The sequence below is a fragment of the Hibiscus syriacus genome, unplaced genomic scaffold (genome assembly GCF_006381635.1).
Source record: "Hibiscus syriacus cultivar Baekdansim isolate YM2019G1 unplaced genomic scaffold, ASM638163v2 tig00110450_pilon, whole genome shotgun sequence".
In the NCBI taxonomy this organism is placed as follows: Eukaryota; Viridiplantae; Streptophyta; class Magnoliopsida; order Malvales; family Malvaceae; genus Hibiscus; species Hibiscus syriacus.
Genome location: NW_024062743.1, coordinates 1,009,796 through 1,031,871, shown reverse-complemented (window position 1 = coordinate 1,031,871; position 22,076 = coordinate 1,009,796). Strand labels below are relative to the sequence as shown.

General features: G+C 34.8%; 1 long non-coding RNA gene across 1 annotated transcript in view; it reads left to right on the top strand.

Annotated features, from left to right (window-relative positions):
* LOC120126033 overlaps window positions 1-22,076 on the top strand; it is a 26,672-nt gene extending 4,596 nt beyond the window's left edge. The window contains exons 2-4 of the long non-coding RNA XR_005516421.1: window positions 9,597-9,613; window positions 20,465-20,468; window positions 22,064-22,076. This is a non-coding gene — a long non-coding RNA (uncharacterized LOC120126033). The remainder of the gene's footprint in view (window positions 1-9,596; window positions 9,614-20,464; window positions 20,469-22,063) is intronic.

Below are 22,076 nucleotides of genomic sequence, written 5' to 3'. Positions count from 1 at the left end.
ACACTTTTTTGACATAGATGAGTAAAACCACTGAGAGAACATATGAAACAATTACAAATAAAGCCAACAGTGGTCAGCGCCATGTTGAATTTCAACCTATATACTAAACTACAATACTTGTATGCAAAAAGGTTTTAAGACAACAATAAATCAGTTCCATCAATGAAGAAACCTCTAATAAAGTGTATAAAGACACGTCACATTGGTTTAGGAAAGTATTTCACTAGCTTTCCTTTTAACATCTAATTCTCTTTCTTTTAGATTTTCAGATTCGTGGATAGATACTTTTGAGGAAAGAGGGAATGATACATGCTCCAAAATCCATGATGATAAGAATACATGCTTTTTTGGATTAATATTTCGACCTGAACCTATTAAAAGAACAAAGTCTTGAAGACTCAAAGCATATCTATTTAGTAAGTATAATATGAATGAATACTTTAAAGTTTCTAACTAGGGCTGTAAATGAGACGAGATAGATCGCAAGCTACTCGAGATCGACTCGGTCAAGGTTCGATGAATACTCAGATCAAATGGAATCAACTCGATCTCGACTCGAGTTCTTAAGGAACCGAAACGAGCTACTTGATATTCGACTCGAAAAGCTCGTGAGCAACTCGAAAATATAATATATTAACATTTTATTTTTTAAAAAAAATTATTAATAATAGTAACATTTATGTATTGCTTTTTTAATAAAAAAATACATTAAGATTTTCATGTATTTAAGGTTCAGGTTCGAGTTTGAGTTTAAGGATTCAATCGAGTTAATTTTAAGAATTTTTTTTTTTTTCGAGCCTTTTCGAGCTGCTCACGAGCTCCAGTTCAGGATTTCGAGTTCGAGTCGAGCTTGAAAATTTTAAGCTCGCGAGTTTTCGAGTCGAGTCGAGCTCCATTTCAGAGTTTTCGAGTCAAGTCGAGTCGAGCTCAGCAATACTTGAGCTCGACTCAGCTCGTTTATTCCCCTATTTCTAACTTCTCTTCTTTTAGTGTTTCAAATGTGAGGTTAAATCTTTTTGAAGAGAGGAATAATGATACATGCACCATTAGTCTCACATCAAAGGAAGATGGGCTAACTCTCCCAATTGATCTACACATCCAAGCCTTGGAAAAAAATACTAGAACAATAGAAGACTAGCGATGACTTTTTGAATGAGATCCAGATTTTATTTTGTTGACACGTTTTCTAGAGTATATGTCTTTAAGCTTTTCAACGATACTTGAACTACATCAATATGATATTGAGAACTCAAGATACATCCATTTTAGTGAAGATAATACATACAAAAATTCCTATATGGACTAATACAAGATTTTGTAAATATTAAACAATTTCAATATTTTTATCTTAGAAATAGTTTAAGGTTAGAAGATTAATTTGCCTTGTATCTCAAAACTCTAACCACCCCCTTTAGTTTCACCATGTCGCGACCTTCTAGAAGGTCAATTAAGACCACTCATCAAGATCCAACAGTAGAGGATCAAGCCTTGTTTTCAAGTCCTTTTTTTCATATCAACCACCATATTAAAAAGGCATAATAACAAAATTACCCCAATGTTTTCACAAATGGTCATTTTTTCCCTATCATTTTTTGGAGCATTTTAGCCTCAACGTTTAATTTTGAAACAAAATGCCTCTTGATTGGATGAAAATCATTAGTTGGCTATGGCCAATGATTCCTATTGAAGTGGTAGGTCCATATGTGATGTCATGTCAATAAAAATATTTTTAAAAGTAAATGATAATTATAATTAATTACATATACACTTATAAAAGATATTCAACAATATTATAGAAGTAATTTTTTGATGATGTGACATCACATGTGGACATGCCAAGACAATAGGAAACATTGATTGTTAGCCAACTAACGATTTTCATCCAATCATAGGGCATTTTGCACTAAACTAAAACATTGGGGTAAAATTCTAAAAACAATACATGGGAAAGTGATCATTTGTGCAAACATTGGGGGGTAATTTTGTTATTATGCCTATTAGAAACTCCATCAAAGGCCCACACCAATCACCATCCATCTTTATCTTCTACAAGCTGATTACTTTTTTAGTTTATTATTATTTTTATTCATTAGTTTCTTATATTCATGAAACTCCTCATCATATATAAAGAAGGTTCCATTCATTACTGTAAATCATCTTGTTCTTGAATAATAATACAATGTGAATACGTTCGTGCAAGTGTTGATATCCTTGTGCCTTCGAAGCACTCTTTATAAAATAATCAAGTTCTTTGTGAGGGATATCTTCACACTCTGGTTTGTCTTTCCATTGTGATTAAGAGGACTAGTTAGAGCTGATTATAGAGTTTTCCTAGTCAGTTGTGACTAGGAGGGTTCTTAGGAAATCAATATATCATCATCACCACCACCACCACCATTCATGCCACTTTCATCATCTTAAACCCTAGTTCACGCCAACTTCATGCATACTAGGGAAATTTTCAATTTGATTTGTTTCCTATATTTATTTAACTTTTCATTGTTCTTTATATATATATATCAATTCTATATTATCAATTGTCTTTCTAGTGATCACTTTCTTGTTTGGTTCTGTGTCAAGAACTATTTTAGTTAAAAACCCTAATTTGGCTAAATATTCCTATATTGCTCTTTTGTTTCTTTATTTGTCATTGTTTTCATATTTTGTTATTCTTCATTTATTCTATATATAAACTCATCATCTTGTTTGATTTTCTAGCAACCAATATTCAAGAAATCTTATTAGGGTTTTGTGTTAACTCCTCCTCCATCTAAAGGAGATTTTGGTTTTGTTTCTTTGATTCATTTTATCATCTTTCATTCAATATTTTGATTCAATTGGTGATTATCATTCATCACAAAACAAATCATCTTTTCTTATTTAAAATTTCTAATAACTTTAAATCAAGAAACCCTAATTTTAGCATTAACTCCATCTGGCATTCAAGCGTGTTCTTTGATTGAGTCTAGATCTATAGGCTTGATTCTTTAGCTACGAGAAAATTTCAACAATATGTTGTCATCTTCTATTAATTCCTCCTCATAAAGGTAGTGTCTCCAAATCTTCAAAGCAAAGATCACCACTACCAACTCTAAATCATGAGTAGGAATATTACGTTCATATGAATTAATTTGTCTCGAAGCATAAGCTACTGTTAGAGTATGCCCGAAGACCAATCATTAGATAATTGTAATGATAGTTTTTCTTTATCGATTTTATTGAATAGAGGAAATGCCATTATTATTTTCAATTGTATTTATGTGTCTAGCAGAAAATAAAAGATAAGAAAGTCCATATAATAATACGATTATTATTAAAGATCCTTAGTCAAGTATTATTATGGGCATGGAAAATAATAATACGTTTAAGGCTAACATGGAGTTGATTGATAACGAGTTTTCATCGACATAGAGATGTCAAAATTGATACATGAGCATGTTTTAAAGAACAATATATTGGATTGACTCGCTATGACCATGTGCCATAGATTATTATGTGACATTCACAACATTGCTCATAGTGATGACTATATGTATGATCCTCAGACTTGAGATTATTACTATCTCAACATATTTTGTTGTATGTTTTAATACAGTTAAACATGCTCCGTAACTGGTTGCACTTAACTGTCTCTGCACCCCTACCTTGTTTATCACTGAGCATTCATTTAGGGGCCTTTGCTGGTGATCTGGGAATGTGAGTCTTTATTTCCCATTCCTTATAAGGAGGAAAACCTACAATGTCCGAATGTCAATATACGTAGTGAGGTGTGAATGATCAAGACAGTATTTGTCCTTCATACATAATAGGAAATATATCACATGCCACTTGATTGAGTGATAATAGAAAGCACGGCCATGCTAGACAAGTTGATATAAGATATCAAAAGTTGTTCATTAAATTTTAGTCTACTCTAGATTTCAAGAAACATTAGATGGGCTATACAAGTGTGGCTATTCCAGTACTTGCGCCTATTTTAGATATAAAGGACAAAAGGATATAATACATAAAGGAGTTAGTCACGAAAAAGTTATGTTGAATCATGATTTCTTGTAACTTAGATGACAATGATATATTGCTAGATGTCACTCATTGTTTGTAATATTAGAATGGTTCTAATAATTACTACTAATGTTACAAGAACCTACAGGGTCATATCCTAGGGTTGGAATGAGTAATTTATAAATGAGTTGCACATGTACAATTTTATTGTACATGAATAAAATGTATAATTAACATTAATATATATATATATTTGATATATATACAGGAAAATATTGAATTTATATTAAAAGAATATAATTAGGGTAATTATATTTCTATTTATTAAAATTCAAAATAAAAGTCATAAGGGTTAGGGCAACGCGTTATAAATAGAATATGATGGTCTAGCAGTCGCTTACTCTTCTTGGACGAAATTTCTCGAAACAGTTTTAAGAAAAGAAATTGCTCTCAATCGGGTGAATTGAGTAGAGGATGAGATATTCTTCGTGGAGGCTGAAGATTCGAATTGTTCATGATTGCGATCGATTTGCTGTTATTTTAGGAACCCAAGGTAAATTCCGCATCACTTCCTCCTGAATTCAATTTTTCATACATAGATCACTAGTGAGATCGTCATATTATTTTTCCACTACGCCATGGGGTTTACCAATGACCCCAACAACTACTACCTTATCCTAATATATGAGAACACACCCAAGTCCATACAAGGATGCATCGTTGAAAACATAATGATCTTACTTAGACTCTAACTGAGTTAAAACTAAAGCCTCTATCAACAAGGTGTTAATCTCATCCCTAGTTTATATTCAAGAAGGTTCTTATTCAAAGAATCTAAGATAAAGTATCACTAAAACCATCACCAACATTAGAGGGATGACTATCATATCTACTCATATGATCATGACCTGAGTTATAGAACATAGTAAAGAACTCAATAAGAGAAGAATACAAAGAAGCATAGTTAGGATTCTAGTCCCGGATGAGTACAACATAAACTTATAAAGTTATATTCACTAGATATTTTATTATAACCATCATGTTACATAGAAATGGTTCTAAATAAGATCTAATACTACTAAATAAAATATCATAAACTTAACCCATCCTAAATTTGAAGGATCTAGGTCTCACTCAAAATAACTAAAGTGACTAATAATTTCTTTTTGAAAGTCTCATTACTAAGAAACTTTAAAAGCACAATCATTTTATCATAATAATTAAATCAAGTATTAGTTAGGTTATACAAAATATAGAGCTCTATAATTTAAATAAGACTTAAATATAAAAAAGGTGCCCAATGTATGCCTTTGGTTCCACTTTAGTACCTAACGTTTATTTTGTTCCAATTTGGTGTTTAACGTTTAATTTTGTAACTCAAATTGGGTCAGGTCGTGAGGGTTAAGTGACATGTGTCACAACTTGGTAATTTTAAAAATTTTATTTAAAAATAAAAAAATTAAAATTATATATATAATTTTTAAAAAGAAAACACAAATTTTGAAATAAACCCAAGACTTTGAAAACCTTAATTTTAACCCCTAAACCTACATCGACCACCACCTTTTACTACCAATGAAGCTCCACCCGACCTCCCCTTCTCCTAACGACCAAACCCCCTATGAAATCGTGACCAATCGAAGGTCAATCGGTCGTCGGAATCGCGTGGGATATCGATTTTCATCCTAGGGTTCATGGGGTATATAACTTTGATTCGACATCGATCGGTTGTCGATAATTCACGATTTTCACAGGGGTTTTGGTCGTTGAGGGAAGGGGAGGGGAGGTCGGGTGAAGCTTTGTCGATGACAAAAGACGGTGGCTGGCGTAGGTTTAGGGGTTAAAATAAAGGTTTTTAAAGTTTTGGGTTTATTTCAAAATTTGTGTTTTCTTTTTAAAAATATATTTTTAATTTTAAATTTAAATTTTTAAATAAAAATTTTACAATTATCAGGTTATGACACGTGTCACTTAACAATCAAACTAAGGTATTCAACTCTTAACAAGACTCAATTTTAGAATCCCTCTTTAGGGATGTTCTTTGGATGTTATCCAATTAATAATCTATGCAAAAACATCTGAATGTTGATCTTATCAAGATTAGTGGCACGTAACTACACTACGATTGTAAAATCCTCAAAATAGGGCTAGTGACTAAAATATAAGTTTTTGAAACTTTGTGGTCAATTTTGAAAACTTTTAAATGCTTAGGGATTTATTGGAATATTTTGTGAAGGATTGTTTAGAAAAAATTGAATGATGCAAGGGAAAATGGTCTTTAGGCAAGAAATGAATTTAATTTTTTTTATAAGATATTTAAACAAAGAAGTGGGAAGTAAAGAAGTATCTAGAAAGTGGTGTATTTCTTCTTCTTCTCCCTTTAGCCACGAGTTTCCATTCCAACGGTGAGTTCTTTACAAGTTAATTATTTCTTGAAATTTAATTTTGGGTTTTGGTCTCATGGTGATACTAAAGCTTAAGGAAAGCTTAAGGGTGTTTAAAACTAAAAGATTTACAAGTTACGGGAGATTAAGTAAAAAAGGCTTTTGAGTGAATTGTTGAGAAAAAGTTAGTAAATGAAATTTTAAGTGAAATTTGACTTGTAATAAGCTGTAATAAGAAATCTAAAGTGATAGAAATGGATTTGGGGTATGTTGATTATTTGGTGTGATTTTTGTTTCCAAGTGTTCTATGAGGATTGTTTATGTTTATGTGTGATTTAAAATGTGTAGTTAAGTTTAAAAGCTTGAAAAGAGGTTAAAGAGAAAGATTCAAGTAAGTTTAGTTAATTTTCGGGTTAAAATAAGTAAGTTCTGGGCAAGGGGTATTAGTACTGGATGAACATTATCGATATTTCAGAGTAAAAACATGTGATATTTGGGTTTGGGTATCGATACTGGAAGAATAATATCGATACCATAAGGTAAATTGTATGAAATCCTTTAATCAGTATCGATATCGAATGAGTAGTATCGATACTAAGGGGTATTGATACCAGTGAACAAGTATCGGTACCATTTTGAGAAATGAAATTCCAAAATCAAAATTGGGTATCGATACTGAAGTATAGTATTGATACCATAGTGTAGAAGTATTTGTACTGTACCTTGGGTACCGATACTATTCAAAGTGAAATAGTGAATTAAGTGCTTCGTTTAGCTCAAGTTATTGGTGATTGATTTATAGTATTATGAACTCCGATATTTATTTAGACTGTATATTTGTGTAGATATTGATCGAAAGCAAGATCCATACGATTCAAAGTTGTAAGATCGATCTAAGGTGCTAAGTGCTTAGTTTTGACTAAGTAAGGCTACGATGAGTGAATAATAGTATGAATTATGATCATATGGAAAGAAGACTTGCGATGAGTCTATTTCCATTGTTTAATGGCATGATTTAATGAATACAAGTATATCATGGTTATGGTTTCTATGGGTTCATGATGTATATGTCGATATGTTATATGTTATTCTATGTGTTACATGATCTATGTGGATATAGGAGAAATGATATAAGTTATGTGACTATGAGCTATGTGAGTACATGTCTATGTGATGATATATGTGATATTGATCTACGTGAATATATGAAAATGTGATATAAACCATTTGATGTTGATCTACGTGAATATATGAAAAGGTGATATAAGTTATGTGATAAGGTCTATGTGACTATGTGAACATATGATATAATCTATATGATACTGAATTATGTGAATAATTGAAAATGTGAAATGTGTAAATAGTAAAGCCCATAAGTATGTGATATGAGAGCTAAGGGTATAATTGGCATGCCAAGAGTCGAGGGTTCTACTCCTTCGGGAGAATATTATGTGGTCATTCGGGACATTTCTACGCGGTCCTTTGGGACATCTATGTGGTCCTTCAGGATATTCTATTTGGCACTTTTGTGCAATTTATACGAGTTGTGGTGACAATATTTGTGCACAACATCAATGCTCTCACATACATTAAGTTCTCAAAAGTGTACCATGGGCTATTAAAAGAAATAACATAAATAAACAGTACGTGATGTCATGTTTTTTTCTTTGTGAAATGTATTATATGATGTCTTATAAAAGTTAAGTACAAGATTATATGTTTTAAATGGTTTAATGGTTTAAATAGTAATTATGAGAATGGTGTTAATAATGATATTGATGATAATGATAAGGATATATATATTTGCACTTATGCTTTTGTTACATGATGTGTTTTATAGTTTCTTTAAATGATTATATTAAATGTTTAGAATATGATTAAGTGATGCAAGGTTTTATTATACATTTTATATGCCTCATTAAGTCAATGACTTAGCGTGTGAGTGATTTTCACACGTAGGTTCAGTGAAGTCGGAAGATCAAGATTAGTACGAGTCAAGACAGCATAGCTTTACAGAAGATCATATCATAATTGATTTAAGTTGTATGTTCTCTTGTATATGTTATTTTGTTGGCATGTAAATGAAAGTTTAAATTGAAAATGCTCTAATCAAATTTTGAAAACATACTTGATTATATTAATGTAAATTATTAAGTTTTATGTTTAATTTAAATATGAATTTCTCCACCATTTTGATAAGATATATTGTACAAATTTTTAAGAGTAAATGTTTTAAAAAGCCAATGTGACACTTCAGATTTGTATCCGAGTTGGATACGGGTTAGGGGTGTTACATTTAATGGTATCAGAGCTATAGTTTAATCGATTCTAGGTTCAAACCGAAGTCAAGTGTGTTTTAAAAAGTATACATGCCAACAATAAGTAAAAATTTATGATATGATAATGTAAGGAGTGTGTTGTCTTGCTAGTAGAGTTATATGATTATGTTTATTAGATGTATGACCACGAGAGCTCCCGAAGTGAAGGGAGAAATGATAGACCTGAAGGTAGTAGCAATTCACCTGTCCTGGGTAGGCAGGATGAATAGCGAACACCTCAGGGAGTACCTATACAAGATCAGAGGTTGTTTTTCCGGACGTTGAACGTTATTCTGACACGTTTTCAACCTCATTCTCCCTCAACTCCTAGAATAAATGTAGTGAAAGAGTTAAAAGGGTTAGGAGCACCCATGTTTAAGGGTGAAGTCGAGGAAGGTCCTGTTGTTGCGGACCTTTGGTTAAATGATGTGAAGATATTGTTAGAAGGTCTTCACTGCTCTGAAGTGATAAAGTTAGATGGAGTTATTTCATTCCTTCGCGGATAAGCTAGGGTTTGGTGGACAAATGTCACCATGAGAATGTCAAGTGATCAAGTGATGTGGTTGTTGTTTTTAGAAGAGTTCAAGAATAAGTATATTGGTGATCAATTTATTAGGCAAATGAAGCAAGAATTCCTAAACTTGAAGCAGGGAAACTACACTGTGTATGAGTATGAATGTGAGTTTAATAAGCTAAGTAGATTTGTTGCTGAGTTAATTCCGACTGAGAATGATATATGTGATTGGTTTGTGGAGGGCTTGCACCCCAGATTAAAAGAGTTGTTGTTAGCTTTGAATCTGTCCTCTTTTTAAGAAGTGGTTAATCAAGTTAAAGCTATAGATAGATCTCAGAATGAGAGGTATGGAGAACAAAAATCTAAGATGATTAAGAGAGTTGGTGCTTCATCGAGTTCAGCACCATCAAAGAGAAGTAGAGATTCTGATTTTCAACCTCAGACTAGGTCTGAGTCAGCTGCATCTTCTGCTAGAAAATCAAATTTAAGTCAATCAAGGCAATGTCTTCATTGCGGAAAGAATCATAGCGGAGTATGTCGAGTGGTCTCCAGAGCTTTCTTTAGATGTGGTGACATAGGACATTTTATTGGAGATTGTCCATTCATGAATGACGAGGTTGCCCAAATCGAGCGATCTGCTATAGTATCTCAGAGAGGTCGAGGAAGAAATCAATCTAAGTCATCCACTCAACATGAGATGTATTCAACTACCCGGGTTTACAATATAAGGACTAACGAAGCTCACGATGATCCAAATATCAATACAGGTATTTTTTAATTATGTGGTAAAGTAATTTTGGTTTTCATATATCCGGGATTAATATATTTGTACATCAGTAGCAAATTAGTGAGAGAATTGAAAATTTTGATTAGAAGCAACAAGTAATTATGTGATGGTGATTAAACCATTAGGGCATGGTTCTCGGGTGAATACGTTGTGTCGAATTTGTTTGAGTTACGAGAAACTTATTCTGAAAAACATATAAAGAGCTAATAATGGTTATTAATAAGAAATAAAATAGAACAAGGTTTTGTATAGGTAGTGTCGACTATCAATAATATGTGTATTGTAATTTGAATGAGGATTATACAAGAGTAAACGTTTGGTTTATGTTGCAAAGCAATTAGAGAATGATGAAAAAAAGCAACTGACTTATGATCTTGAGTTAGTGATGATTGGGGTTATCGTATTGATAGAACCCTATTATGTACATGGTGAATAATATTATACGAAGATTTAAAGATCAATAATAAGTATAGAATCGAAGGAGTGATAAGACATGCAATTGATTGAATTATTTGGAGATTGAAGACAAGTTTATTAAAGGCAATTACAAAAAAATTAGCCGAGGATGCAACATAAGAACATGAGGGTGATTTGAGTAGATAAGTTTCCATCTCTTTGTAAAGTGAAAATTCGAGGATGAATTTTCTTAAGAGGAGATTTGTAACATCCCCAAAATAGGGCTAGTGACTAAAATATAAGTTTTTGAAACTTTATGGTCAACTTTGAAAACTTTTAAAAGTTTAGGGATTTATTGGAATATTTTGTGAAGGATTGTTTAGAAACAAATTGAATGATGCAAGGGAAAAATGGTCTTTAGGCAAGAAATGAATTTAAAATTCATTTTATAAGACATTTACACAAAGAAGTAGGAAGGAAATAAGTATCTGGAAAGTGGTGTATTTCTTCTCCTTCTCCCTTTAGTCGTGAGTTTCCATTCCAACGGTGAGTTCTTTACAAGTTGATTATTTCTTGAATTTTTATTTTGGGTTTTGGTCTCAGGGTGATACTTAAGCTTAAGGAAAGCTTAAGGGTGTTTAAAACTAAAGGATTTACAAGTTACGAGAGATTAAGTAAAAAGGGTTTTTGAGTGAATTATTGAGAAAGAGTTAGTAAATAAAAATTTGAAGTGAAATTTGACTCGTCATAAGATGGAATAAGAAATCTAAAGTGTTAGAAATGGATTTAGGGTATGTTAAGTATTTGGTGTGATTTTAGTTTCTAATTGTTCTATGAGGATTTTTTATGTTTAAGTGTGGTTTAGTGAAATAAGTTGGTTTTAAAATGTGTAGTTAAGTTTAAAAGCTTGAAAAGAGGTTAAAGAGGAAGATTCAAGTAAGTTTAGTTAATTTTTGGTTTAAAATAAGTAAGTTATGGGCAAGGGGTATCGATACTTCATAGTAAAAACATGTGATATTTGGGTTTAGGTATCGATACTAGAAGAACAGTATCGATACCATTAGGTAAATTGTATGAAATCCTTTAAATAGTATCGATATCGAATGAGTAGTATTGATACTAAGGGGTATCGATACCAGTGAAGAATTATCGGTACCATTTTGAGAGATGAAATTCCATAATCGAAATTGGGTATCGATATAGAAGTATAGTATCGATACCATAGTGTAGAAGTATCGGTACTGTACCTTGGGTACCGATACTATTCAAAGTGAAATAGTGAATTAAGTGCTTCGTTTAGCTTAAGTTATTGGTGATTAATTTATAGTATTATGAATTTCGATATTTATTTAGATCGTATATTTGTATAGATATTGATCGAAAGTAATATTCGGATGATTCAAAGTTGTAAGATCGATCTAAGGTGCTAAGTGCTTAGCTTTGACTAAGTAAGGCTAAGGTGAGTGAATAATAGTATGAATTATGATCATATGGAAAGAAGACTTGCGATGAGTCTATTTCCAATGTTTAATGGCATGATTTCATGAATACAAGTATATCATGGTTATGGTTTCTATGAGTACATGATGTATATGTCTATATGTTACATGTTATTCTATGTGTTACATGATCTATGTGGATATAGGAGAAATGATATAAGTTATGTGACTATGAGCTATGTGAGTACATGTCTATATGATGATATATGTGATATTGATCTACGTGAATATATGAAAATGTGATATAAACCATTTGATACTGATCTACGTGAATATATGAACATGTGATATAAGCTATGTGATAAGGTCTATGTGACTATGTGAACATATGATATAATCTATGTGATACTGAGCTATGTGAATAATTGAAAATGTGAAATGTGTAAACAGTAAATCCCATAAGTGATATGAGAGCTAAGGGGGTGTTTGGTTCAAGGATTGTGGGATTCCCATGTTTGGTTGGCCGAGAATCTCATTCCCGGTAATGTTTTATTATCAATAGTAGATTTTTTGGGGTATATTACCGGGAATGTCATTACCTCCCTTCCCTTAGGTATTGTAACATTACCGGCGTTTTGGACTAAAATGCCTTTAAATTTTTATTTTTTTTCAAAAATATCCTTATTCTGTCATTGAATAATAAAAATTCTATGAAGGTTAAATTACAAATTTATCCTTAAATTATTTTATATTTACAAAAAAAAGTCTATAATTAAAATTTTATATGAAGTTCAGGGGTTAAAAAAAATTTTACCCTTTCATTAAACTTTTTTTATATTTTTAATTTTGTAATAAAAATTATATAAATATTATGAATTTAATTTTTTAAAGAATATATATAAATATTTTACAATTTGTAATATTATACAAATATATAATAAGGACAATTTCGTCAAATATACATTCCAATAATATTTTATTTCTTTAACCAAACACGGTAATCTTACATCCCTGCTAAACCAACCAAACACAAAATACAACATTCCCAGTAATCCTATTCCCTGGTAATCTTTTATTCCCACTGGTAATCTTACATTCCGTGAACCAAACGCACCCTAAGGGTATAATTGGCATACCAAGAGTCAAGGGTTCTATGCGGTCATTCGGGACAATACTATGTGGTCCTTCAGGACATTTCTACGCGGTCCTTCGGGACATCTATGTGGTCTTTCGAGACATTCTATGTGGCACTTCGGTGCAATTTATATAAGATGTGGATACAACATTTTTGCACAACCTCAATGCACTCACATACTTTAAGTTCTCAGAAATGTACCATGGGTTATTAAAAGGAATAACATAAAAAAAAGTATGTGATGTCATGTGTTTTGCTTTGTGAAATGTTTTATATGATGTCTTATAAATGTTAAGTACAAAATTATATATTTTAAATGGTTTAATGGTTTGAATAGTAATCATGAGAATGATGTTAATAATGATATTGATGATGATGCTGATGAGGATATATATATGTTTGCACTTATGCTTTTGTTACATGATGTGTTTTATAGTTTCTTTAAATGATTATATGAAATGTTTAGAATATGATTAAGTGATGAGAGATTTTATTATACATTTTATATGCCCTACAAAGTCAATGACTTAGCGTGTGAGTGATTTTCACACGTAGGTTCAGCGAAGTCGGAAGATCAAGATTAGTGCGAGTCAAGACAACATATTTTTACAGAAGATCAGATCAAAATTGATTTAAGTTGTATGTTCTCTTGTATATGTTATTTTGTTGGCATGTAAATGAAAGTTTAAATTGAAAATGCTCTGATCGAATTTTGTAAACATACTTGATTATATTAATATAAATTATTAAGTTTTATTTTAATTTGAATATGAATTTCTCCACCATTTTGAGAAGATATATTGTACAAATTTTTAAGAATAAATGTTTTGAAAAGTTAATGTGACACTTCGGATTATCCGGGTCGAATACGGGTAGGGGTGTTACAACGATAATTCATAGAGTTCATAATATAAGCAAGTGATACAAGTATAGGCATCGATGTATGACAATAATTTGCATGAATCATCTAAGCGTACGTCACATAATAACAACACATCATTTATTTCTACTACTATGAATATCACACAATACAACATAAAAGTATAGGAATCATAAAGTATATACCACACAGCTTCATATTAATCACTGCCCAATTCAAATTGCCTCATGCATTAGAATACTATGGTGTCCGATCCATAGAGCATCCATTAGAGTGGTATAGTGTCGGTTCATATATCTACCTCTGACAACCCTCATACGACTTTCCACATAGTGTTAACTCATTTCATATAGTATCCATTAGCATGAATCACGGATCCTTCACCACACATGGTTGGATATCAAACAATGCCAACACGATCGCATCAACAGTCACTGAGTAGTATCCCTAACTCTCTATCATATTATCCTATGTAAAGTCGTCCGATAGTATCTTCCGTCAATGTCCTTCATCAGGTTCCTCCATTAAATTGCCATTTGTCAATTTCTTTCATCAGTGTCTTCTGTTAATACCCTCCATTGTGTTCCTTCGTCAATGTCCTCCATTAATGTCCTTCGTCAGAGTCATCCATGAATCGATCCTTCATCAGTGTCCTTTGCAAGTTTCCTTCGTCAGGGTTTTCTGTTTTACAATCCTCCTTTAGGGTCTTCGTCAAACAGTCGTCTGTGATGGTCGTTTGCCATGGCAGGCCGTACAATAATCATTTTTAAGTATTATGAGTATAAGATAGAATTTGTTTCGGTGGATTTTATCTCAACACTTAAGGTTTAATTCATTTAATCCAGTTTTGTACAACAACACTGTAACAACCCGAAAATTTTAAAATAATATTTAATTGGGAATTGAGGTTTTAATTGTGAAAATTGGTGGATTTTTGGGGACTAAATTGGAAGTTTTTAAAACTTGTAGCTTGTTTTAGAGTTAAAGAAAATTTAGGGACCAAGCCCTGAATTTACTCCAAAAAAATTAGGTATTTGGTTTATATATATGATATATGCGTGAATTGGGTTCTGAAAATCAGAACCCAATTCCTCCCAAATTTCCATTTCCTTACCTCAACTTCCGACGACGATTCCGACACCGTCTGAATTCCGATCATCGTTTTGAAAGTACCATCGTGTTCGTTATCGAGTCAGGAACAATTCCCTCAATTTAATTGAAGCGAAACATTGCCAAACGTTGTGAATTTCAAGTCAAAGCATCGATTTTTTTTTAAGCTCAATCGCCTAGAAAATCCTAAATTCATCACCGATCGTTGCTCCGTTTACGACACCTCCCGCACTATCGTGTTCTTTGTGCCGTTCCGAGTCCGCCGGTGTCATCCTCGATCTCCGTTGACGGCGACGCGTGGGGAGGTGGATCAGTCAAAGATTCGGCCAAGTCGAAATCGAGCTCTCCGCCGTTCAAAAATTTGAACCGATCTTTGTAAGTATCTCGAAATCGCTCAAAATAATTTTTAGAAATTTTTCCGTGATTTTTAGAGCCCCGAAGGACGTCGCATGCGCCACACGCGCCGCCGCAGGCGAGTGAACGCTGGAAACCGATTTTGACCGGTTTAACCGGTTTTGAATCGGTTTTGACCGGTTTGACCGGTCACGACCTGTTTACCCGTTTACCCGACCCGTTGACCCGACCCGACCCGTTGACCGTTGACCGGTGCTATTCTGGAAATTAATTCAGTTTTAGTGCTATTCTAGGAATTAATTCGAAATGGGTGTTATTTTGATAATTTTTTTAAAAAGGGTGCTATTTGTGTAAAATGTTTGACAGTTTGTTGACCTCCTTTGACCAGAACTTTGACCGGCTTTGACCAGCTATTAAACGACCTTTGTTTTCGACCAAGAATACCTATCCTGATAGTTTTCGACGTCCCGAATCTGATTTTGGGGTCTGTTTCGCTAAATTCAAACCCGAAAGTCTCCAAATCGTCAGTCAAATCCGTTGACTTTAATTTTGACCAATAATTCGAAATTTCGGAAGATCATACTTTATGTTTTTCGACGTCCTGAATTTGATTCCGAAGTCCATTTTGCCAAATTCTGACCCGAAATTCCCGAATCGAGCTTGTAAACCCAAAAGGCTTAATATTTTAATATTTTGATTATTTAAATGAGATTTGGTCAAGGATTTAATCAATAAAAATATTTTATGAAGGTACTCGTGTTTCACCTGAGCAAGGATCAATTAGGTCCGGTGTTATCCGTTCGTTAGATCAGCCTGAACCGCGTACTACGAGAATTACCCGTAGGTTTCCGTATATTATTTAAATAATATTTAGATTATTTATATTAGGATTCCAATATGCATTTTTCTAATTCGTAGGATCTAGCGCTGCAGCAGAACGTGATCGACAAACCCAATAGTAGGATTCCCTATCTGATTTCTTAGAGTGTGACAGGTGTGTTTCCTGACAGTGTTGTTTTACTATTTTAAAATATTATTTGAATTGTTTCAGAATGGTGATTATTCAAAATATTGTTATGACATGATACATGATATCTGATTTCTTAATAATGGTTACCGACATCTGATTACCGTATTTCTGTATATGATTTTCAAGCATGATCCATTTTCATGTTTTAATGGATTAATCACCATTTTTACTCGAATACATATTTGTTTATTACTGTCATTGGGGGGAAAAGAATTGTTGGAGGAAGAAAATATTGCAGGCTTCTCGGCTTTGTGCTCAGGGCCTTACTGGTCGTGACGGGGTGTATGGTTATGGGAACCTACACAATTTGTTCGTGACGGATGGGGGTAGTGTTCATATTTAAAAAAAAACATGTTGCATAAATCGATTTTTATTGATAATATCTTATTAATATGTTTTTGTACGCTGTATGGAACACACTGGGCTTTTTAGCTCATTCTGTAAAATTTAACCTTTTTTAGATAACAGCAGACCGTAAGCTAGCAGATTTGGCATCAGGAGAAATCAACTACTTTATTTTGTACGAACATATATTTCTATATATTTTTCGGTTATGTTTGGTGACATGTATTTTATTATCGTTTTGGACATATCTGTATTATTAATATTATGTTCTATATTATATTTAACGTTCTATAAGTTATATAAAAAAAAACCTCTGAATGAGATATGTGACCACTTAGGATTGGGTCTAACTCACAGACCGGGTCTAGGGGGTTACATTTGGTGGTATCAGAGCTTTTGGTTTTAAACACTCGGACTGTATATGGGTCCTAAACTTTGAATTTTTAAGAAATAAAAAAAATGTCACCTTATGTTATGATTTAAAGTTTTCTCGAGATCCCTGATGCTAATCTGACATATGTTTCAAATTCTTCTGTAGAGCCTTATAGATCCAACGATGAATACTGCTAGAGGTCGTAGGACAGGACGTGGACGTGGTAGAGGGCGACTCACTCGACCTTCTGTTACGATAGACGATCCGATGTCACCACGTGATCCTCTTGTTCCGCAAGTAGATCCGACTCTTTCTCATGATGATCAGTTTACTCCTATGAGAGACCCTCCCATCACTGAAGATGAGGATTCTGAGATGAATGAAGACGCCATTAATAGAGCTATCTTCCGCATGTTTCAGAGAGCTGCTAGAGCCCCTAGTAACATGACTGTAGTGGAGATTTCAAATTCTCTGGTTGCTGCTGGTGTAGTACCATTCGAGGGTATTACTGGTGGACCTCCGACAGACGTTGAGTATTGGCTGGAGGACACAGAGAGGATTATGGATGAGATGGACCTCAGACCTGAGCAAAAGTTAAAGGGGGCCCTAACTATGTTGAAGAAAGAAAGCTTCAGATGGTGGCAATCCATTTCTGGTAGTATTCCGAGGAACCAATTAACAAGGGATCTTTTCAAGACGCACTTCCGAAGTCGCTACATCGGAGAGAGATATCTGCAGGAGCGACACCAGGAGTTTCAGAATCTGGAGCAGGGTAATATGTCTGTTATGGATTATGAGGTTGAATTCATCCGATTGAGCCGATATGCTCCTAGACTTGTGGACACTGAGACAGATCGATGCTTGACGTTCGAGAATGGACTCAGATATGAGATCAGGAGTCGAGTCGCTACCCATCGAGAGAGAAATTTTGACGCCCTGGTTGAGATAGCCAAGACTGCTGAGGAAATAGAGCGATTGGGTATAGAGCACAAGAGAGATAGTGATCGAGCCCAGAATCGATTCAGGAGGCCTTCTAGTTCTGTTAATTCTTCTGCACATCCTAGCAAGAGAGGCAGGGGTGATTCTTTTCAGAGAGGCGGTGCAAGTGTCAGACCTGTTGCATCTGGTGCTTCAACAGTTCAGTCTTCTAGACATGGTGGTTCTTTTGGGTCGCAACCCTTTCCAACATGTGATTATTGTGGGAAAAATCACTTTGGAGAATGCAGGAAGAAATTGGGCACTTTTTATAAATGTGGGTCTGGTGACCATTATTTGAAGGATTATCCGGAGATACCTCATTCTGTTCAGACACCAACTCGTACTCCCGCTAGTTCTCATAGTACAGTTCAGACTCCAGCACGGGGACGTACTCAGGAGAGAGCACCTGGATTATCTAGTAGAGGCCGAGCATCTTAGAGTAGGGGTCCAGTCAGATCTGAGGCTAGACAACCTGCATTGGTTTACACTGCTAGACTTCGACAAGATCGTGATGGGCCTAATGTGACTGCAGGTACTATTACTATTCATTCAGTTCCATACTTTGCATTATTTGATAGTGGCTCTACAAATTCCTATGTATCACATTCCGTTTCTGAGGGTCTAAATATTCCCGTTGAGAATACTGAGCATTCGGGTGATAGTTCAAAGTCCCTTAGGCAAATCCATCGTGTTGGATCGTATTTTTAGAGAGTGCCCTATAGAGATCAATGGGGAGATTTTTCTGGCTGACCTGATGGAGTTACCCTTTGAAGAGTTCGATTTGATTCTTGGCGTAGATTGGTTGGACAAACATCGAGTAAATATTGATTTTGAGACTAAGAGAGCTGTTCTGAAGACCCCAGATAATCGAAAGATTGTAATGATCGGGAACGACGTGGATTTCTGACGAATGTTGTGTCTGTCTTGGTAGCGGAGAAGATGATCAGGAAGGGTTCCGAGGCGTTTCTTACTTATATTTTGGACACTAGGAGATCTCAATCTGATATTGAAGGCATCCGAATTGTCAAGGAATTTCCCGATGTTTTTCCCCAGGAGTTGCCTGGATTACCTCCAGATAGAGAAGTCGAGTTTGTGATTGAAGTCTATTCTGGTTCCACCCCGGTTTCAATGGCTCCTTATTGTATAGCCCCAAAGGAGCTTAAGGAACTAAAAGTTCAACTTCAGGAGTTGTTGGACAGGGGATTTATTCGACCTAGTGTATCACCGTGGGGAGCTCCAGTTCTCTTTGTCAAGAAGAAAGATGGGACATTGAGACTCTATATTGATTATAGAAAACTAAACAAGATCAATGTTAAAAATAAATATCCTCTGCCCAGGATCGATGATCTATTTAACCAATTTCGAGGGGCTTCTATCTTTTCAAAGATAGACTTGAGATCTGGTTATTATCAACTCAAAGTGAAAGATTCGGATATTCCGAAGACTGCTTTTCGTACTCGATATGGGCACTATGAGTTTTTAGTGATGTCATTCGGGTTAACTAATGCCCCTGCTGCTTTTATGGATCTGATGCATAGGGTGTTTCAACCTTATTTGGACCAATTTGTAGTTGTATGCATTGATGATATACTGATGTATTCTAGAAGTGAAGTAGAACATGAGGAGCATTTAAGGATTGTTCTTCAGACTCTAAGGGAGAATAAACTATACGCTAAGTTGAGCAAGTGTGAGTTCTGGCTCAGCGAAGTGACTTTTCTTGGACATATCGTCTCTGCTGATGGCATTCAGGTGGATCCAAGCAAAGTGGAGGCTATTCTGAACTGGAAGCAACCCAGAAACGTCTCTGAGATCCGTTGTTTCTTGGGCTTAGCTGGTTACTATCGTCGTTTCGTTGAGGGGTTCTCCCTTATTGCAGCTCCTCTGACGAAACTATTAAGGAAAGATGTTCCATTTGTCTGGTCTGAGGACCAACAAGCTAGCTTTGAGAAATTGAAGACTATTCTAACTCAAGCCCCAGTGTTGATTCAACCTGAATCTGGGAAGGATTTTTCTGTCTACAGTGATGCTTCTCATTCTGGATTAGGATGTGTTTTGATGCAAGATAGGAAGGTTGTCGCTTATGCGTCACGTCAGTTAAGGCCGCATGAGCGTAACTATCCTACTCACGATCTGGAATTAGCTGCTGTGGTTTTTGCTTTAAAGGCCTGGAGACACTACCTCTACGGAGAAAGGTGTTATATCTATACTGATCATAAGAGTCTGAAGTATATGCTTACTCAGAAAGAATTAAATTTGAGACAGCGTCGCTGGTTGGAGCTTTTAAAGGACTATAATTTTGAGATAGAATATCATCCAGGGAAGGCTAATGTAGTGGCAGACGCCTTGAGCCGTAAGGCGATATCAGATCTCAGAGCCTTATTTACCAACTTGAGCTTATTTGATGATAATAGTTTGTTAGCAGAGTTACAGGTTAAACCTACTTTGGCCGAGGAGATTAAGGCTAAACAACTCCTTGATAACTCGTTGCTTCCCATTATTGAACAAGTTAAGCAAGGATCGAGTTCGGAGTATACTGTGGATCAGGATGGTATTTTGTATTTTCACGGTCGTTACTGCGTTCCTAAAGATGATGAGTTGAAATGGGTTATTCTTCAGGAGGCTCATAGTAGTCCTTATGCTATGCATCCTGGTGGGGACAAAATGTACAATAATCTCAAAGAGCGCTACTTTCGGACTGGTATGAAGAAAAATATTTCAGATTTTGTGGCGAGGTGTTTGACTTGTCAGCAGGTTAAGGCAGAGCACCAACATCCATCTGGATTATTACAGTCAATTAAGATTCTTGAGTGGAAATGGGAGCGTATATTACGATGGACTTCGTTACTGGTCTTCCTCTAACTCCTTCCAAAAAGGATTCTATCTGGGTGATTGTTGATCGACTCACCAAGTCAGCGCACTTTATCGCTATTCGAGTTAATTATTCTCTGGATAAACTGGCTAAGTTGTACATTTCTGAGATCGTTAGACTTCATGGTGTTCTGTTGTCTATCATATCTGATCGAGATCCGAGATTCACTTCCAGGTTCTGGAAAGCTTTGCATGAGGCTCTGGGTACTCGTTTAAATTTCAGTACAGCTTTTCATCCTCAAACTGATGGACAGTCTGAGCGAGTGATTCAGGTGTTTGAGGATATGTTACGGGGCTGTGTGATTTGATTTTCGTGGTAGTTGGGAAGATTTCTTGCCATTAGCTGAGTTTGCTTACAATAATAGTTATCAGGAGAGTATTCGCATGGCACCGTACGAGGCTCTGTATGGACGTAGATGTCGTACTCCTATATGTTGGACAAAGTTACATGATAGAAAAACTTTGGGTCCAGATTTGGTTCGAGAGACTGAAGATACTGTCAGACTGATCCGTGATCGCTTAAGAGAGGCATTTGATAGGCAGAAGTCATACGCAGATAAGCGACGTAAGGATATCGAGTTTGAGGTTGAAGATCAGGTTTTTCTCAAGGTATCTCCATGGAAGAAGGTATTGAGATTTGGATGTAAAGGTAAACTGAGTCCGCGATTTATTGGGCCGTATCGTATTCTGAAGAAAGTTGGACCTGTTGCTTATCAGCTTGAGTTGCCTTCCCAACTCACGTTTCATGATGTTTTTCTATGTTGAGGCGATACCGTCCAGATCCAGATCACATCATTCAGGTTGATGAGGTAGAGCTGAGACCTGATTGTCATATGAGGAGGAGCCTGTTCAGGTTTTAGAGGGATGAGCGAGTTCTTCGGAATAGGCGTATTCCAATGGTCAAAGTGCAGTGGAGTAATCGTAGCCCCTCAGAAGCTACTTGGGAGACATTGGAGTCAATGGAGGTTCAATTTCCTCATCTGTTCATAAGGTAAATTTCGAGGACGAAATTTCTTGTAGAGGGGGAGAATTGTAACAACCCGAAAATTTCAAAAAATATTTAATTGGGAGAGGTTTTAATTGTGAAAATTGGTGGATTTTTTGGGACTAAATTGAGTTTTTAAAACTTGTAGCTTGTTTTAGAGTTAAGAAAATTCAGGACC